Genomic DNA, 20355 nt, shown 5'->3' with positions numbered 1-20355 from the left:
TCACATTACATCACATCCATTCAGATACATTCACATCCATTTCTCATCACATCCATTCAGATATCATCGTATCCATTCAGATATCATCACATCTCATCGCATCCATTCACATCTCATCACATCCATTCAGATATCATCACATCCATTTACATCTCATCGCATCCATTCACATCCATCACATTCATTGCATCCACATCACATCACATACATTCCATCCACATCTATCCTTATCACATCACATTCATTCCATCCATATCACATCACATTCATTCCATCCACATTACATCACGTCCACATCTATCCACATCACATCTCATTCATTCCATCCACGTCTATCCATATCTCATCACATCCATTCACATCTCATCTCATTCATCCACATCCATCCATTCATTCACATTCACATCTATCAACATCTATCCATTCATTCACATTCACATCTATCCACATCCATCCATTCGTTCACATTCACATCTATCCACATCCATCCATTCATTCACATGCACATCTATCCACATCCATCCATTCATTCACATTCACATCTATCCACATCCATCCAGGTGTCCAATTGACGAATGGTCTCCACCCCAACGACCAAGGGAACATCCCGGACAAAAGGAATTTCGTCCCCCCGGGCGGCGGTTCGGCATGCAAATCAAGGCTAGCGTCCCAAATTTGGAGACCCCACCCCAAAAAGGGACCGTACACACTCACCAGGGTGCCCGTACAATGGCCGCACAAGAACCAAAGGTCGGCCACCCACTGTGTGGTCCACACGCACCGCTACATGGACACCCATGCTACGTCTGACCAGATAAGGTACATGCGTACGACTCCTTTCCCTCTTAACCACCACCGTACCTTTCCCCAAGGCCATGCAGGCCACTGATCCACATCCTTTGACGGTACACCGTCCTTTCGACCATACTTTGCACAGCGCCCACACCCGTACCCCACAGCTATATAAACCCCCGGGGTGCTCCATGGCCACTACACATTTCTGCGTAGCCTATACTCTACATAAGGTCGTGTCACCGTCTGTACCGCCCTTCTGTCCCTGCTGCACAATGTACTTGCTGCTGCAGTGCAGCCGCCCCTTGCTGCCACCCCTCTCAACACCCCCTCATCTGCACTTTTCAGATAAGCCAACTTTCCTCAAGCCCACCCTAGTTAGGAGACAGTGTCCTTAGCTCTTTTTCCCCCCCGGTGTGAAGAGACTTACAGCAGCACCCCTCTCACCTCAGCAAAACGTTTTTACCTTTTCCTTAAGGACATCTCACAATCCCCCCCCCCAAAAAAAAAATAAATTTGCGTGGACTTTAACAAGAGGTTTTCTACCTTAGAGAGGGTTCGTGTGCTGTGGTTTTTTACTCATATAGTGAGCAAACGATCTCAGAATCGAGATCTGTCTGAAGCATTACGACTGCGATAGCGCGCACTACAAGGCGACGTCCAAGATGGCCCCATCCCAAAAATGCTTAAATATTACCTCGAGAGGAGCACGCAACAATGAGATTGGAGAAGATGCTTCTAATGCGGCTCCAACCCTCCCGTTACAAGCTCCTCAAGGAAATGGGGGCCAAGTTAGCTTGGTTATCTTTTAAAGAAGAGTTTTTCTTTAATATTAATGTCAATAAATGAAGAAAGAAAATGTGTATCTTTTCCTTTAAAAAAATTGTATGAAGCTATGATTTGAAGTGATGCTGTATTCAATGAATTGTATTGAAATTGTTATCTTTAAGAGAAAGAGTGCAAGTTTTTCCTGGCTTTGACGCTAACTCCGTTCTGTGCTTGTGTAGTCCGGCAATGTCGTTAGCAAAGCTCGGGATTTGGCCCAAGAGGTATCCCTCTTACCATTGGGAGAATAAGGTTTGCCGATTAAGGCGAGATATTGTGATGATGTATAATTCTGAGGACCCAGGCTAGTGCGGTGAATAAGCCCACCCTAGTGCGTAGACATCCCTCTGAGGGGGATGGGAGGATCGAGCGACAGAGTTTGCGAGGGCGACAGGCTGCGGCTTGAGTCCTCGCCAGCGGCGGCCGACGACGACGAGGTGTATTTCAAGCCCTGGGCACTAAACTTTGCTTTAGCACAGCTTATTATCCAAAGACTGATGGCCAGACTGAGAGAGTCAATCAAGTAATTGAAGACATTCTCAGAGTATATTGTCGACGGGAACCAAGAAGATGGATTCAATACCTTCCTCTGGTAGAATTTGCCTACAATACATCTTATCATCAGAGCATAGGAATGTCACCATTCAAAGCACTCTATGGGCAAGAATGCTTATCTCCTCTAAATTTCTCTGATCCGATCATAAGAGTTGAGGCATCCAGGAAAATGCTCGAAGAGATGGAGGAACAACCCAAGTCAATCCAAAAGGATATTAAAGCTACTCAAGATCGGCAAAAGCATTATGCTGACTATAAACTCCAGCTCCCAACCCATATCAAAGTCCACAATGTATTTTATGTAAGTTTGTTAAAACCTTATGTACCCAGTCTCAATCATATTCTTGATGATGAACAAGTTGTAATCCCTACTCAAGGAGTCCTTGAATTACAACCCAGTAGGATCATAGATTCTAGAGAAAGGCAACTCTGAAATAGAACTCTTGTAGAACATCTAGTACAGTGAAAAGATTACCCTGAAAGAGGATGCAACTTGGGAAGATGAAGCTACACTCTTAAAGGATTATCCCCAATTCATGACGAGATGAGGACATCTCAATTTCTTTAAGGGGGGAAAGATGTAACATACCCATCTTCATTAATAAAGAAATGTCTTGTAATAGATGAATTTATGAGTTTTTATGGTATAAAAATCAATGATTTTATTAAATGATCCATTTTTGCTTAGAATCTTTAAATTTCGAGCCCAAATTTAGAATTTGCACGCGATTTTACCCTAATATTCTACTCCTCTAGATTGACTCCATCGTTTCCTAGAGTCTAGTTTCTTGGTTTTTCCCATTTTTCTAAGCTTTTTCAAAAATAATTTTGTGTGTTTGTTTCCATACAAGAACATTGCAAAGAAAAATTAAAAGAACAATAAAAAATCAGGAAAAACACATTTTCTAGTTTAAAATTTTAAAAATTTTACTTTTATTTACCATTGAAGTTAAAGTGGTTAACACTAACCCTAATACAAATGGTAATGTAAATGATATTTGGTAATCATTTATTTAAGACCTCCTAACAAGTCATTCTCTTTCTCTTTCTCCCTCTCACACATGCACACATCCCTCTCTATCTCTCTCTCACACACACATCTCTCTCTCTCTCTCTCTCTCTCTCTCTCTCTCTCTCTCTCTCTCTCTCTCTCTCTCTCTCTCTCTCTATTATGGGGGCCAAACTTATTTTCCCCAACAATGAAACAGGTGAAATGAGTGCCTTTGAGAAATGGCAAAGGCTTTGTGAACAAAGAATTTCTTATTCAAAAATGTTTACCATCACAGTTCAAGGGTTTAGAGGTGATCACAATCACAACAGATAAAGAGACGTGTGTTGCCCTTGTTCCACTACAAGATATAGAAGGTAACCTCTACCTCCTTGATGACCTGATATCTCTTACATATGAGGTATTATGTGTAAGCTCAAAATCCAATACATCAATTGGGACCTCTAATTATGTGAACATTGAAAGTTCAACAAATTCTGATGATAGTCTGCTACAAAAGACATATGTATTAGATGCAATGCCTCTATACACTCAGTTATCCAACCATGAAGTACTTTCACCCTTGAAATCAAAAAGCACTGTAGAGTTCTTATTGAACATGAGGAAGGAGAACACTTTGACAAAGCTGGTGAGACATATACCACAGGTGTTCCAGGTGAATAAGCTTCCTAGATACTATGATGAGTTCTCCTAATTGCCCAAAATGTCTTGTGTATGGGTGCTTCTATTATGATTTTGTCACTTGATTCATTTCTTATGTCCACATCTTCATCCATGAATTGTATTTTTCTCCCACGTCCCAATAAACGTCTTATCTCTCACGTGCACATTGTACTTAGGTCTATGACTAGCATCATCATCCACATCAATTACATTACATTATCATCTCTTGTGTTGGGCTGATTCCCGATCACTTGCCAAAGGAGTTTGTGCCTTGTACATGGCTATACTTGAAGTGGTACTCTTTACTGTCCTCAGAAATTGTGCTGGGCTTGGAGTATGCGCATTTGCCCTCTCAATCAGCTTTTCAAGACTTGGACCTGCTCTGATATACTTCCCCATCATGTATTAATTTTGCTTTGCAATGTGTAATAAAGCATTAGCCATGTCTGATACACATGCATTGTAGAGTGTTATTTTTTGTTTGAAACCCTCCCCAGCTACCCAACTTCTATGTTTAGACTCTGATAAGTTTGTTTGTGGTGTACATGACTGATCACCACTCTTCTCCACCTATGCAATAGTTAGAGACATATTAGAAACATCATTAAAGACACTTTTTTAAAAGACAATGATTCTTATACATACCAAAATCATTACATTGCCCCAATGTGCAATGTGTACTTCCCACCGGCTCAGGCTAAGGTCCATGGCAGGTATATCTGAATCTTTTACATTTCCAATATACCACCATTGTTGGATAAGTCGCCCTTTGAGGTAGTGTAACCTTTTTTGTTGACTCGGTCTGCCACTTCTCGCATGTGCTCTTATGCACGCCTTGGAAGGCCTTTATAACATACTTTGCGGTATGTATATTTAGGCTTTGTGCCCAATAAAATAAACATGAGCGTTCTTGTCTTTCATTGTAGACTTCTCTAATGGCATTCCAATTTGCTTGGACTTCCATCTGCCATGAAACCAAAGAAGTCTGCCTTTTCAAATCCATGTGTCACCATGACATTATTTATGCACTCCCAGAACAATACTTGGGAAGTCTTGTCCTCCTCTTTCATCTCGCAAGTTCCAATAGTTAGAAGCTCCTACAGGTTTCAACTAAAAGTCAATATGTTAAAAGAGGTAATAACAAAGAACTACTTTTTTCAAAAGACATTATTACTAGTGATGACAAGCCATTGTTACTACCTTGGATCGTAAACGAGACAAGCCATTGTTTCCAAATCCATGATGCATCTAGTATGGTCAAATTGAAGCCAAGATCTTCTTAGATCATTCCCTAAACGCCTCATTCTATTAATGAGTTCAACACTTAAGGTAGGCCTTTTAGTAGATATCTTGTTGAAAACAAAACAACGTTCAATTTCATTGTCTTGACCTGGAAATCAGCTTCCATGGAAGAAGTCATAATTGCAATCCCTCTTCAAACATAGCAAGTCATCATAGCCAAAAGATGACTTAGGTTGTCCTTGGCGTGCATGAGCTGTAACTGATCTTCGAAACCTATAAGAAAGGAAATTTTAATCCCTTTGTATATATGGCCTTAACAAATGCTTCTCTAATTTAACTTACCACTTGTTCTCTCAACTAGCGGGCCGAGCTCTTCTAGCACATTATTGAATTATTTATCTCCAAGCTCAAGTCCTTGATCTCCTTCTTGGACTAATGAAGTAAGTACCAATTCCTTTGCAACACACATTTTCACCTTCCTTGGACCAGCACCTACATCATCAACTTTAATTACCCTTTGAACCATTGATTTAGTCTTATCAAGCAATGCCTTTGATGTTTCGGTGCCTGGACACCATGTGAATGAATTATGGTGTGTATTAGAAGCCATGTTACTCTGTCATCACTAGGCATGACATAATACACATAACACGCACCAGATTGTTTGCAAGTAGCTGGCTTTTTGCAATAGTGTCAATTGAGCTTTCCATCATTAATGGCTAGGACACCAACTACACAAGTTTTCTTTATGCACCCTTTGAAACGAATGTCATTAGGGAAGCCATTGTTCAAATACCAAGGACATGTGGTGTGTAAACAATGTTGCCTTTGTCCACATGTGACCATTGTACTTATAATCCATGCCATCCATTCTTGCTCCAGAATGCATGGTGGCAAGAAACTCAAACATCATTTTTTTTACAAGGTCCCATGCTACTGAAAGACTAGTCAAATGATGTGGTTTTGTAATAATGACATCATGCATACATGGGATGTGGACAAGAACATTGACCATCCCCCACACAATGTCCCTGCAAAAGTGTGGCTAAAGGCACAAATCTGACAGTTGAGGAGGTAAACGCATTGGTGCTTGTAGGCTACAACTTACAGAGTAAGCCATTAGGAAGGGAGCCACAAACTCCATTGAGTTCAAGTCAACCAGAAGTGCCTAGAGGAGAGACAAACACATTCAAAAATTATATGTCACAAGATGGTCATTGCACAAGACTCAAAGCAGGCATTTCAAAAGAAGTTGCAAAAAGAATCAAGAAAGCACTAGATATAAATGCACAAGTTACACAAGTGCAGGTGTTTCAATCCTCCAAATATGAGGCTTTCACCATTGAGATGTTTGGAGAAGATTCTCATGTGGGAAGTTATTATGTGCATATCAAAATGCATCCATCATGCTCATGTCCAGATTTTTTGGGAAGAGTTGACCAGCAAAAACCCTACTTAGAATGCAAGTACTTGTACTTTGTGTACATGAGAGTCATTTGATTGAGCCAAAATGAAAATATGTTTATTTACCAACCAATTTTGACAGAAAGGGAGGTAATTGAATGTCTACGATGCAGAGAATGAACCTACCCTCAATTAGTTTAGTAGACAACTCATGTTCCAAATTTAACTTCAGAGATGTATGGGATGTGCAAAAATGTTCTAGGGTAACATTTTATTGGAACAATTTTCATGGAGTAATTTTATTTGAGCTTGTATCATTTCATTGGGATGTATCATTTTATTGGAGTAATTTTATTTTTCTATTGAGAGAGATAGATTTGAGAGACAAATATATATATATATATATATAGAGAGAGAGAGAGAGAGAGAGAGAGAGAGATAAAAGAAAGAGAAAGATAGAGAGAGATAAAAGAGAGAGACAGAGACAGATAAAGAGAGAGAGAGAGAGAGAGAGAGAGAGAGAGAGAGAGAGAGAGATAAAAGAAAGAGAAAGATAGAGAGAGATAAAAGAGAGAGACAGAGACAGATAAAGAGAGAGAGAGAGAGAGAGAGAGAGAGAGACAAAGCGATAGACTGACAACCCCCCATTTCAATGAAGTAATTTATTTGAGCTTGCATCATTTTATTAGGATGCATCATTTTGTTGGAGTAATTTTATTTTTCTATTGAGAGAGATTGAGAGATACATATAAGAGTAATTTTGTTGGAGTAATTTTATTTTTCTATTGAGAGAGATTGAGAGATACATATAAGAGAGACAAAAATAAAGAGAGAGAGAGAGAGAGAGAGAGAGAGAGAGAGAGAGAGAGAGAGAGAGAGATAAAGAGAGAGAAAAATAGAGAGAGAGAGAGAGAGAGAGAGAGAGAGATAAAAGAGAGAGGCTTTGTAAAGATGTTGGCCACCTGCTCTTCAGTCCACATACTGCAAATCCACTGTACCATCCAACATTTTCTCTCTGACAAAATGATAGTGGACCTCTATATGTTTGGTCCGTGCATGAAAGACTGGATTCTTGACACTGTATGCTTCTCATGTTGTCACACAATGAATGACAACCTTGCCATCAATAGACTCACCCAAATCACCCAAGAGACTCTTTAACCATACTCCTTCACATGCAGCTATGGCTGCACCCCTGTATTCAACCTCTGTACTAGATAAAGCAATAGTAGGTTGCTTGTTACTGCTCCAACTCACCACTGCACTTCCAAATGTAAAGGCATAACCACTAGTAGGCCTCCTGTCATACGAGCTACCTGCCCAATCTACGTATGTGTAGCCGTGTACATCCAAGCCTTTACCATGCTCATAAAGAAGACCATAATGTGCAGTGGTCTTTACATAGTGCATAATGCGTCTCACTCATCCAAATGAGGTTTTCTAGGGCTTTGCATAAATTGGCTTACTAGCCCCACAGCATAACTGAGATCCGGTCGTGTGATAGTCATGTAAATAAGGCTACCAACCATCTTTCTATACATAGATGGATCAGCTCGTAGCTTCACATTCTGCTCCAAAGGTGTACTCATTGGCTTACACTGGGTCATCCCATATTTTGCCAACATATCCAATGCATATTGGTGTTACACTAACCATGTCCCTGCATGGTCTTTGATCACTTCAATCCCAAGAAAATATCTCAATTCACCCAGGTCTTTCATATCAAATTTCCCACTCAATGCCTTCTTGACATGCATAACATCTGTAGCATGATCTCCTATGACAATCAAGTCATCCACATAGATGACAAGCAAGACAATCCCATGATCTGTTTTCTTCACATAGAGTAAAGAATCTGCTAAAGAAACCTGAAATCCAAGGAAGATAAGATATCGACTTATCTTATCACTCCAAGCACAAGGTGCTTGCTCCAAACCATATAATGCTTTCTTTAACCTGCATACATGAGTGGGGTACCTCGGGTGTACATATCCTTCTGGCTGTGCCATATAAACTTCCTCTTGTAAATCACCATTTAAAAATGCATTTTTCACATCCATTTGATGCATTTCCCAACCATTTACTATAGCCATAGCAATGACTGCTCTCACTGTTCCCATCTTTGCAACTAGACTAAATGTTTCATCATAGTCCAAGCCTTGGGTTTGTGCATAACCCTTAGCTACCAGCCGCACTTTATGGCACTCAATGGTACCATCTGATTTGCATTTCACCTTATAAACCCATTTGCAACCAATGACATTTTTGCCTTGTGGTGGTAAGGCAACCAAATCCCAAGTTTCATTATGGACCAGTGCATCCATCTCAACATCCATTACCTTCTCCCATACATGCTTCCCAATAGCTTATGTATAGCATGTAGGTTCCACATGCTTCACCAAAGAGGTCATATATGCGTAATGCTTCACCAAAGAGGTCATATATGCGTAATGCATAGCAAAGTCCAATATGTCAACCTGTCAACTGGATACCTGACACTTTGGGATCTCTGCAATGCATGCGGATCACTCTAAGCACCTGTCACTCTAGCATGTGGAGGCACATATCTATCTTGCCTTGCACCTGGTGTGCGTAAAACTGGTATGCCAAGTTCCTCATCCAAACTTTCTGAACTTGACGACTCATAACCTGTAATGCCAATTCCTTCAACCTTCTTTTTCCCTTTATCCACAACACTACTCCCAATGCTCACACTCTCATGTCTCAAGCGTCCTACTAACCATGGACATATAGTGCTACTCTCAGACTTTGTTGGCTCAGACATAGAAATAGAACTTGTTTGTGGCAAGTTCACATGCACATCAGCATCAATGGAATCAATGACACCCTCATCCTTTGCCTTGTACCAACTAGCAAGTTCATCAAACACCACATCTCGTGAAATAACCACTTGCCTAGTATGTGGATTGTAACATTTATATGCCTTGCGATCCTATGCATACCCAACAAAATTGCACTTTTCTAGCTTAGGATCTAGCTTCTTCCTTCTCTCATCTGGCACATGCACATAAGCTATGCTACCAAACACTTTGAGGTGTCCAATGTCTGGCCTAAAACTTGTAAGACACATCTTTGGCATACTTCCATGTATGGCAGCTATGGGTGTCTTATTAAGTACATACACCGCTGTGGCACACGCTTCTTCCCAATAATAGTCTAGCATGCTCTTTTTGTTGAGCATTGTCCTAGCCACATCACCAATGACTCTATTTTTTCTCTTAGTAGCAACACCATTTTGTTGAGGTGTGTACCTGCAAGTTAGCTGCCTTTTTATGCCATTCTTTCTCAAGAAGTTCTCAAAAGCATGTGAGGTGTATTCACCACCTCCATCTATCCTCAAACATTTTATCCAAGAGCCATACTGCTTCTCTGCAAAAGCTTTGAAGTCCATAAACTTTCCCAACACTTCACTCTTCCTTTTAAGAAAGTAAATCCAAGTCATTCTGTTGAAATCATCAATGAATGTCACATAATACATGTTGCCTTTAATGGATGGGTTTTGTGCAGGACCCCATACATCACTATAAACAATCTCAAGTGGCCTGCTACTCATGTTGCCTTCTTTAGGAAATGGCAACCTTGCTTGCTTTCCAAACAGGCAAAGCATCACATACATGTATATTCCCATCATACTTGAATCTAGGTAGCCCACCAACAATGCCTCTTGCCTGCATGTTCTTTAACTTTTGTATGTTCACATGTCCAATCCTTTTATGCCACATTTCAATGTCTTGTACCACATTTTGGCTTTTAAAGAACATAGCCGATTTTAACTCAGGAATCCCAGCATCCAATTTAAATAACCTACCTTCTTTCTTGCCTTTGGCAATGACTACATCCATTTTTTAAATCCTCAACGAAGCAACCATGCTCGTTTGAAAAACAAACCTGTAAACCTTGTTCAACCATTTGACCAACTGAGGCCAAACTCTTTGTAATAGAAGGCACATATAAGACATCTGACATAGACTTTGTTTCACCATTGTGTATCACCAATGGTACACTCCCAACATGAAAGATAGCATGCTGAGAATCATCACACCTGTCTCCACATAGCCTTTCACATCCATTGGCTTCATATGCTCAAATCATTCGCCATGACAAGTCATATGGTTTGATGCTCTAAAGTCTATATACCAAGTGTCATCACTGTTACCATGTGTCATCATAGACCCCACGACATGTTTCATGGGGGCAAACAAGTGATTTACACTACCATCATGACTGCTTGATGCAAAATTTCCACCATTTGCATAATTTCCACCATGTTGTGCAAAATTTTCACTATTTGCATAATTTCCACCATGTTGTGCTCTACCCCTTCTCAAATCATTTTATTTGCGGTAACAGTCATGTGCCATATGACCAAACTTTCCACAGTAATGGCATTCCACATTTTTCATTGATGCTTGTTGGCCTTGCCAACGTCCTCTTCCACGAGGATTACCTCTACCTCTCTAAGGAGTATATCTGCGACCACCATATGAAGGCTAAAAATTCTATTGTGGTGACCTATCCTGCCATCCACGACCATTACCATGACCTCGTGATGCAAATCTTCCCCTGCCTCTAAATCCCCTTTGTGAATAGAAAGCCTGATTCCTGCCATGATCATCATGGCTAGTAGATGCATCATGAAAAGAGACTGAATTTGATTTCCTCAACAAGCAAGAGTGAACTCATCAAAATCTGGTAAACCTGTACTCCAAACAGAGATAGATGTATCAAAATACTTGTACTCCTTGCCAAGACCACGCAAGGAAATGTCTACCAAATCATCATAGGCATGGGGACATTGATAGTTTCCAATGCATCTGCATACTTAATCTCTTGTACATAATCATGAATACTCCTTCCTTTCTGCTTCACATTGTGAATCAGTTGTCTCAACTGAGACTTACGAGCACTAGTATCTATATCAAACAGCTTTACCAAAGTATCCCATGCATCCTTGGGATTCTCAGCATCATGTATATGTATGAGTATAGCATCCGAGATACATATAGACAAGCAATGCAAAACTTTGTATACTCTCTCTGACCATTGTTTGTGAGCTACAACTTGTTGTTGTGTAGGTTGTTGGGGTAGATCCCGGACGGCTCTGGCTCCGCACCTACTATAATAAGATTCCAAAATCCTTTTCCTTTTAGAAAGCTTTTGATCATGTACTTCCATGCCTGGAATTTCTTTCTATCCAACTTTTCACCCACAATCTGTACTGATTTGTCTGACATATTTGCTCAATGCAAATGCACCTTCTTCTACACACATCCAATTCTGTAAATGAGCCTTCCTCAGCTCTCAACCACACTCTAAAAAGTGTCCCAGATACTCCAAAGTACTCAACCAACTTCACTGTTGATGTAGAAAATCACACTAATTGCATTCAAATTCAACTTGCATACGCAGTCCAAAATACCTTGTTTTGAACTTGCATATGCAGTCCAAAATACCTTGTTTTGGCATATTTTCCAAGGCTTCCAAATGCTTCAAATTGCAATATAGTGGTTCAATCAAGTGTGGATAACTTGTATTGACACCTGAACAAGCTCAATGTTGCATATTAACACCAACCAATGTGCATACATACCAGAAATATCAAATCCCCTTCTTTGTTTTGAGAAAAACCAGTAAAAACCAGTAGGAAAAGTGCTCTAATTTCTTCAATTCTTGTCCAAATTGAGGGACCAGGCATTCATTAGCTTAGCAATGATGTCTACTAACTCTATATAAAAGTAATTAGACCAATTATAAAACTTGAGAGAGTAATTAGTTGATTAACAACCCTCTATTTTACTAATCACAGTTTACAACATTCTTAATTAGCTCATAATTGGCTACCAATTGCAATATTGCTCCAACAAACCACATAGCATCCCTCTCCTTTGTGTGTATCATAGTATTTCTAAGAGAATTGTGAAGTTAATCAACCACCCAAGCTTGTATTAGGTAAATTCTACCCTGTTTTAGCCTCCAGGCTGCGCCGCTTGCAATTAGGGGGATTTGGGGAGTTTTTTGTGGCTAATGATGCTATATGGGAGTTTCCAACACCCCTAAGCATGCACCCAAGCCACCAATCTGTTGATTTTTGCCAAAAACCGGCTCCAATTGCATCAAAAATGAACCTCTATTCACTATTTTTTGTGAGGGCTTCAAAACAGTATTTTTCCAATCACTTCAATGCATCACACTTGCTCCAAATTCACTCTAGGGCTTGCACATGAATTGCCAACACATTCCTATTCCCAGATACATGAATCTTTGTTAGAATTGCAACCATTTGCATCATACATTCACCACTCTCAAGCTTCAATGGAGAGCTTGCAGAATAGAAATTTTTCTTTGCTTTGGGCAACTCAAATCTGATATTGTTTGTGATTTTGCACCTGCAATCCGCTCAAGGATGTTTATTTTTCCTTACCTGGTAGGCCAAGCTCTCAGATTTGGTGAAAATCGGTGTGCTCCAAGCTTCACAGCTCCAATGGCAAGCTCCACAGCTTTCTTCATAACTTCTTCTCACTCTTCTCTCACTCACTCATAAACCCTAATAGAGAGCACCAGGCTCTGATACCATCATGAAAAACAGGTAAAGGGAGAGGAGACACACACACATAGGAGCAAACCCTAATGTATTAGTCAAACCCTAACCATAGAGGGAAGCCATGTCCCATCTCACACAATGCATAAAGCCATAATCCCCAAAAGCTACAACACACTACTTGTGTTGTGTCCACACACAGCTAACCCTAGCTACTGTCCACACCACTATGACCAGTTGGACGCGGTCATTTATGTCTCACATGCTACTACCTAACACGCCTGCACATAGTGCAACTGGCACAAGCTGACATCGGGCTTGAATCTCAACAATGAGCCTTAACCAAAATTTATTTCCTGAATTCCCCTTCATTCAGGACACATAAGCAGTTATTATAATACAAATATCCATCCTCAAATTTGTACCCTCCAACCTCATTCAATTCTTGAGTCCTCCTACTCTCTTGCATCAACAAGGTAATTATTGGAACAAAGAATTTATCTGTCCTAATATTCTCCCTAAGCGGGTTGGAAATCACTATTATGGCAAGCAAGAAAGCCTTTTGACTAACGATATCTACATTTTCCTTTTTTAATCTATACTTAACCATAAAGTTGAATTCTTATAATATTTACGTCCACCTCCTTTGACATATATTAAAGTTTCTCTGGGTAAATATCCACTTTAAACTCTTGTTGTCAATTACCAGAGTAAATATTTATCAAAGAAGATAGTGCCTCCACATTTTCAAAGCATGAGTTATCTAGCTAAGAGTTCAAGGTCACGGACTACATAATTTCACTCACCATAAGGCTTGAGCTATGTGATTCATATGCTTCTAGCCTCCTTTGTTGCATAAGAATCCCAACAATCGCAAATCCACTTGCATTAGTAATCACCTCAAAAGGGTTCGTTAAACTTTAGAAATTTCAACACTGGATTGGTTACTAAGGCTTCAGCTTGTTAAATGCAATTTGGCACATAGGGGTCCACTTAAATGGCACATTCTTTTTAAGAAGGACTGAGGGCTGAAGTGATCTTGGCATATATTGTTAACCCAATTCTAGGATTAACAAGATCTACCACCATTATCTTACATCAAGGAGTCACAATAGATACACCAAAGGGTCATACATTTAAGATATGAAGCAATAGTGTCCAAAGCTACAACTTGGACGGGTACCCATAACTATTTTAGATTAAATCACACATTTGTTGATGCACAAAGATTAGCATTCCCTTGCTCTATCCAATGATGTGCTCAATTGTGTGAATTAATTAGGGATTAGTAGTTAATTAGAGTCCTTGATTCGTGGTTAATTAGAGTCCTTGATTAGTATAAAAGAGAAAAAGATTAGTGAAAAGATTAATCTTGGATTAATTCTGAATCACTTTTTTACATAACTCACTAAGGCTAATGAGCATTCAATGAGTAGATGCTTATGAGTTGTCAAATTGTCCATTTTGGGGGTCATTTATATGAAGGGTATAAGGGGTGTCATAAAAAGGTTTACTTTTTTTATTCCCACTTAACTTTTTGGAAAAATACCCATATCTCCTTTATTTTCAATTCAAAAAATACCCCTCCCAAAAAAGTAAATTTGTATTTCCCACTAGACTCCAAAAAAAAATCAAAAAATGGTTCATGCTATGAACCATTTCTGCAACTTCACGGCCTAACGGTTCATGCCTTAGGAGCCCGCACCAAAATAAAAAATAAAAAAAATAAAAAATGGTGCATGCTGTGAACCATTTCTACAACTTCACGGCCTAAGGGTTCACGCCCTAGGAGCCCATGCGTCCAAAAAAAAATTCAAATTTAACGTTTTTGTGAAGTTCCGCTTCACGACATGGACTACTAAGGTTTCACGGCATGAGACCCTTCGTTCACGCCACCCAAAAAAATTAAATTTAATTTTTCGTGAAGTCCGCTTCACGACATGAACCGTTAAGGATTCACGGCGTGAGATCCTTCATTCACGCGAGCCAAAAAAAAATTCGAATTTAACTTTTTCGTGAAGTCCGTAGACTTCACGGCGTGAGACCCTTTGTTCATCACAACGTGACCCAAAAAAAAATCGAATTTAACTTTTTCGTGAAGTCTGCTTCACGACGTGAACCGTTGAGGATTCACGATGTGAGACCCTTTGTTCACGCGACCAAAAAAAAATGAATTTAACTTTTTTGTGAGGACATGAACCCTTAAGGGCTCACGGCATGAGACCCTTCATTCATGCGACCAAATAATAATAATAACAATAAAATAATATTAATAAAATTTGTCAATTCCACTTCACAGCGTGAACTGCACCCTACTAGTTCACGACGTGAAAGGGAGTGTTGGCCAAAAAAAAAGGACTCTAGAAAACATCCATGTTTGGAGATCCGTATCTCCTAAACCGTATATCCGATGAAGGCGCTCTAGGGCTCATCAGAAATCTAACATTGAGCTCTTCAACTTTGTACTAGGCCATTCGAAGTCAGAATCAATCATTTTGGTCTCCGATTAGCAACCTCAAAATTTGACCCGAAAATCGAGGCAAAAAATAGCCCAAAAACCACGAAAAATCACAAAAAAAACAACGCGAAAACGACGATGAACTATATTCAGGCTACTTTTTTAGGATCTAAATGACAAAATCACGAACAACTCAGGGAAACAAAGTTGTAGTACTCCAAAAATACTACAACTCTCTCATACAGAGTTTTTCAAAATTCCTTTTGGAACACCCTCAAAAACAGGAGAAAAAATTTTGAAATTTTTTTCATCTTGGGACAGTGATGGAAAATAGGTTTTAGGACCTCCTCTTCCATCTAGGAAGTTACTAGCATATGCTTTTTTCAAAAAATTATCTAAGAGGTCGTTCGCTCTGCGTATATTGCCTAAGCTAATTAGGGCAAACGGACACTCGTTTGACCCAACGAAGAGAACACCAAGCCTCTTAAGGCTGTAAACGGGCTATGAGAAAATATAAAAAGCAAGAAAAAAAAACAGTGTTTGCTATTAAGGAGCATTTAGGCACTCCGACATGGCAACGATAGAGGGATTGCTAGGGATCACACAAGGACTAAACCCAATGGCTGACATCTTCGAGCCATTAAGATCTATGCCGTAAATACACCTCCCAATACCATTGGCCATGCCTATAATAAGCGTGTCATCGGGTTTTACACCCCCTGTCACTTCGATCCCACTAGGCTTTGGTCCCTTACCTAACATTCCCCTAAATTCTATATGTACCAACCCTTTCTTGGATGCCCACACCTTGGACATATTGACTAGTCTAGGAAGGGGGGTAGCCCAAGGACTCAATGAGTCTCTCCAAACAAGAGCACTCACATACAACCTCAATGACTTGTTGAGATATCGAGCTCATCTAGTGAGGTGGTGCACACTGAGATGACCCGCCTGGGGAATAGGCCCCACACTTACACCACTGGCATGGTTGGTGAGATCATGGGTGATATGCGGCCAGTGGGATGACAGGCTGTGTGACAGCCATTCTAGAGACTGGCATAGTTATAGCGCCAGCTCATTTAGTTGGGTTCACACTATAGAGAACCCTAGTATGTATTTGGTTGAGTACCTTTCATATTGTGTGTACTCTTATCTTTGTATATGGTGTATTGAGTGTTGTGTGTGAAGAAGAAGAAGATTTTCAGCCTCTCACCTTGTGTGTTCTCTTTTAGGGTTTTGTGAGTGTATGTGTGCTTGCAAGAGCTCAAGCTCTCTTCTCCCCTGCATCTTTCGAGCTCATCTAGTGAGGCGGTGGACACTAATGACCTGCCTGGGGGATAGGCCCCACACTTACACCACTGGCATGGTTGGTGAGATCATGGGTGATATGCGTGACAGGCTATGTGAGCCATTCTAGAGACTGGCATAGTTATAGCACCACCTCATTTAGTTGGGTTCACACTATAGAGAACCCTAGTATGTATTTGGTTGAGTACCTTTCATATTATGTGTACTCTTATCTTTGTATATGGTGTGTTGAGTGTTGTGTGAAGAAGAAGAAGATTTTCAGCCACTCACCTTGTGTGTTCTCTTTTAGGGTTTTGTGAGTGTGTGTGTGCTTGCAAGAGCTTAAGCTCTCTTCTCCCCTACATCTTTTCATGGTATTAGAGCCTGGTTCATGCTAAGGGCTGAGCTGTAAGCAAGAGAAGAATAGGAAGCGGTACGAGGGTAAGAGCTTCATTTACTCTTCCCTATTTGTGTTCGCGAGCAACTACACCCTTGTCAGGAGCTCTACGAGAGGCACCGGCAAACGATCTCTAACTGAGGAGCTTTCTTCGCGGGAGTAAAGCTATAGGGCAACGATACTATCCTGTTGGATGATATTTTTCGGGGCGAAAAAGAGTTTCGGACGCGTTAGGACCTCCGTTTTTCAGAAAGCAGGCGATTACAGTATTGCTGGCAGAAAATACAGCAGTTTGTGTAGGACAAACCAGAGTGTTGTTCTTGGTAAATTTGTCTGTCTGACAAGATGTCAAATGATGGCATAAACCAGATTGTTGCTGAGAAGCTTAATAAGAACAACTTCCATGCTTGGAGGTTCACGTTGACAAATTTCCTGATGGGAAAGGGTTACCGGGACTACATAGAAGGTGAGCACGAAGAGGCACCAGAGATACCGGAGATCAATCTAACTGCTGCAGATGTGAAAGAGTTCAAGGATTGGAACCAAGGAGCCAGAAAAGTTATGTATTGGCTCTCTATCAGTATATAGGACACCATGATTGGGCACATACAGGATGCCAAGTCCCCCAAGGAGGCATGGGACACCTTGGTACTCTATGAAACGAATACCAAGGCACCAAAGATACAGTTGAAGAATGAACTTCATACTGTGGAGAAAAAGAGTATGTTTGTGAATGACATTGAAGATCAAGGGTATTGTCTATTAGCGTTTCAGTAGATGATGCTGATAAGGTGGAAGTTTGTCTACGTGGTCTCGGGCCACAATACAAGGCGTTCAAGACATCTATTTTCAGACTCGGGAAAACATTCCCAATTTCACAGATTTGGTGTCTATGTTGATTATAGAAGAAAAGAGCTTGGGTAAAGACCAACAGTCTTCACAAAACAAAAACAGTTCAGAGCAATAGGCCTTCTACACAAGTTCAGGAAGAGGACGAGGAAGAGGAGGCCATGGACATAGCCAAGGAGGTGGCCGAATAGATAATCAGAATTATGGCCAGCAGGAGCAACAACAACAATCCCAAAATTCACAAACAACAACAACACGCAGGTGGAAGAGGCCAATTCAGAGGTAGGGGGAGTCAAAGAGGTCGTGGAAATTGACAAAGGCAGAATAACGATACACATGGATGCTTTTATTGTGGTAAGCCTAGACATGTGTGCAGGCAGATTGTTAATAAGAAGCAGGCTAACATGCAAAATGGGAAATTGCAACAAAACAACTATGCATCCTCGAGCAGAAACAATGAGGGTAATGAAAGGTTGTTTGTTATGCAGCATGTCGTTAATGCCATGTCTGAAAATGTTGAAGCAACACATAAAGATGATGTATGGTATGTTGATTCAGGTGCTTCGAACCACATGACAAGTCATGTGGAGTGGTTCAAGGAGATGAAAAACCTTGAAAGACCAGGTTTTGTGGAAATAGGGGATGACACTGCTCATCCAATTGCCCATGTTAGAGATGTGCCATTTTATATGCAGGATGGCAAAGTGAAGTACCTTGCAAATGTACTTCATGTTCTGAACATAACAAAGAATCTGGTTTCAATTGGCCAGATGATTGAGTAGGGTTTGCAGGTTCGGTTTAACCTTGATGGTTGTTATGTTGAAGACTTTAAAGACAAGTGCAGGTTGGTTGCAAAAGGCAACAGAGTGGGCAGAATGTTTACATTGAATGTAAACATGCCTGAAGTGAGTGCTGTGATGTTTGCAAATGGTTCAGGAATTGTTGTGGACACAGACATTTGGCATAAAAGAATTGGACATGTGAATGTGCAGAGAATGAAGTCTATGCAGACTAAAGGAATTGTGACAGGGCTGCTAAAGTTTAAAGTTGAAGGTATGTAGAAAATATGTAAAGCATGCCAATTTGGAAAGCAAACAAAGCATGTGTTTCCACGTGACAAAAATGTGAGCAGAATGCACTAAATGTTGTGCATTCAGATATATGGGGTCCTACGAAGACCATGTCTATGGGAGGCTACAGGTATTATGTGACATTTATTGATGATGACCACACAAAGAAAGTGTGGGTATACTTCATAAAGGAGAAGGGTGAGGTGTTCACTCATTTTCAAAATTTCAGAGTTATGGTTGAAAAGCAAACAGGGAAATATGTAAAGTGCCTAAGGTCAGATGGAGGGGGAGAGTACTTCTCCAATGAGTTCTCTGAATTTTTAAAGAAGAATGGTATTTGGATGCAGATACACTCCGCAGCAAAATGGAGTTGCTGAGCGGAAAAACAGGCACATTGCTGAGATTGCGTAAGCATTGATGGGAGAGAAGAATATGCCGCATAGCTATTGGACTGAGGCTGTTTCTACAGCAGTTTACATCATGAACAGGACTCCAACTGCAGCCATACATGATGTAACTCTAGAGGAGAGGTTTACTGGCAGAAAACCTGATTTGTCTCATCTGAAAGTCTTTGGATGCATTGCATATGTGCATGTGCTAGATGAGCTAAGAACTAAGCTGGATCCGAAAGCTGAAAAATGTGTGTTTATTGGGTATTCCCTTGAGCAAAAGGGATACAGGTGTTATAACCCTGCTACACGTGAGTTGAGGGTAAGTAGGGATGTTTTTTTTATGAGATGAGCAACTGGTATGCTGCTGGAAAAGAAGCTATTGGGGCTGATGTGAGTGGAAATGTGGTTGCACAGAATGCCAGTCAGCAATTACAGTCTTTGAGTGGACCAGGAGAGTCCTCATCTAGTGGTTCAATTGTTGATAGACCATGGAGTGGTAGGCTACGTCATAATACCAGTCCTGCAAATGTGATTAGTACATCACATAAAGGCAAAGAGAAAGTGGTTGAGCCCCTTAGTATGCCTGACATTTCTGCAGGGCATTCTCATGTTGATGGGAGAGTCTAGTGGCTCAGAGATGAGCCTTGATGAGGATCTTGGGATACCAGCTATGAGAACACCTGGTGTAAAGAAGGCTATGGAAGCCATGAATGCAAAGCTACGAAGATCTGGGAGAGTGAAGAATCCTGTGTAGAGATTTACCTATGATGGTTATGTGGCACATCACTATGCATACATGGAAAAAGTTATACAGGTTGTAGAGCCCACATGCATTGATGAGGCTATTGGAAAT

Source organism: Cibotium barometz, chromosome 17, assembly GCF_041138505.1.
Source record: "Cibotium barometz isolate CiBa-2024 chromosome 17, ASM4113850v1, whole genome shotgun sequence".
NCBI classification, from domain to species: domain Eukaryota; kingdom Viridiplantae; phylum Streptophyta; class Polypodiopsida; order Cyatheales; family Cibotiaceae; genus Cibotium; species Cibotium barometz.
This window is presented reverse-complemented; position numbering follows the sequence as displayed.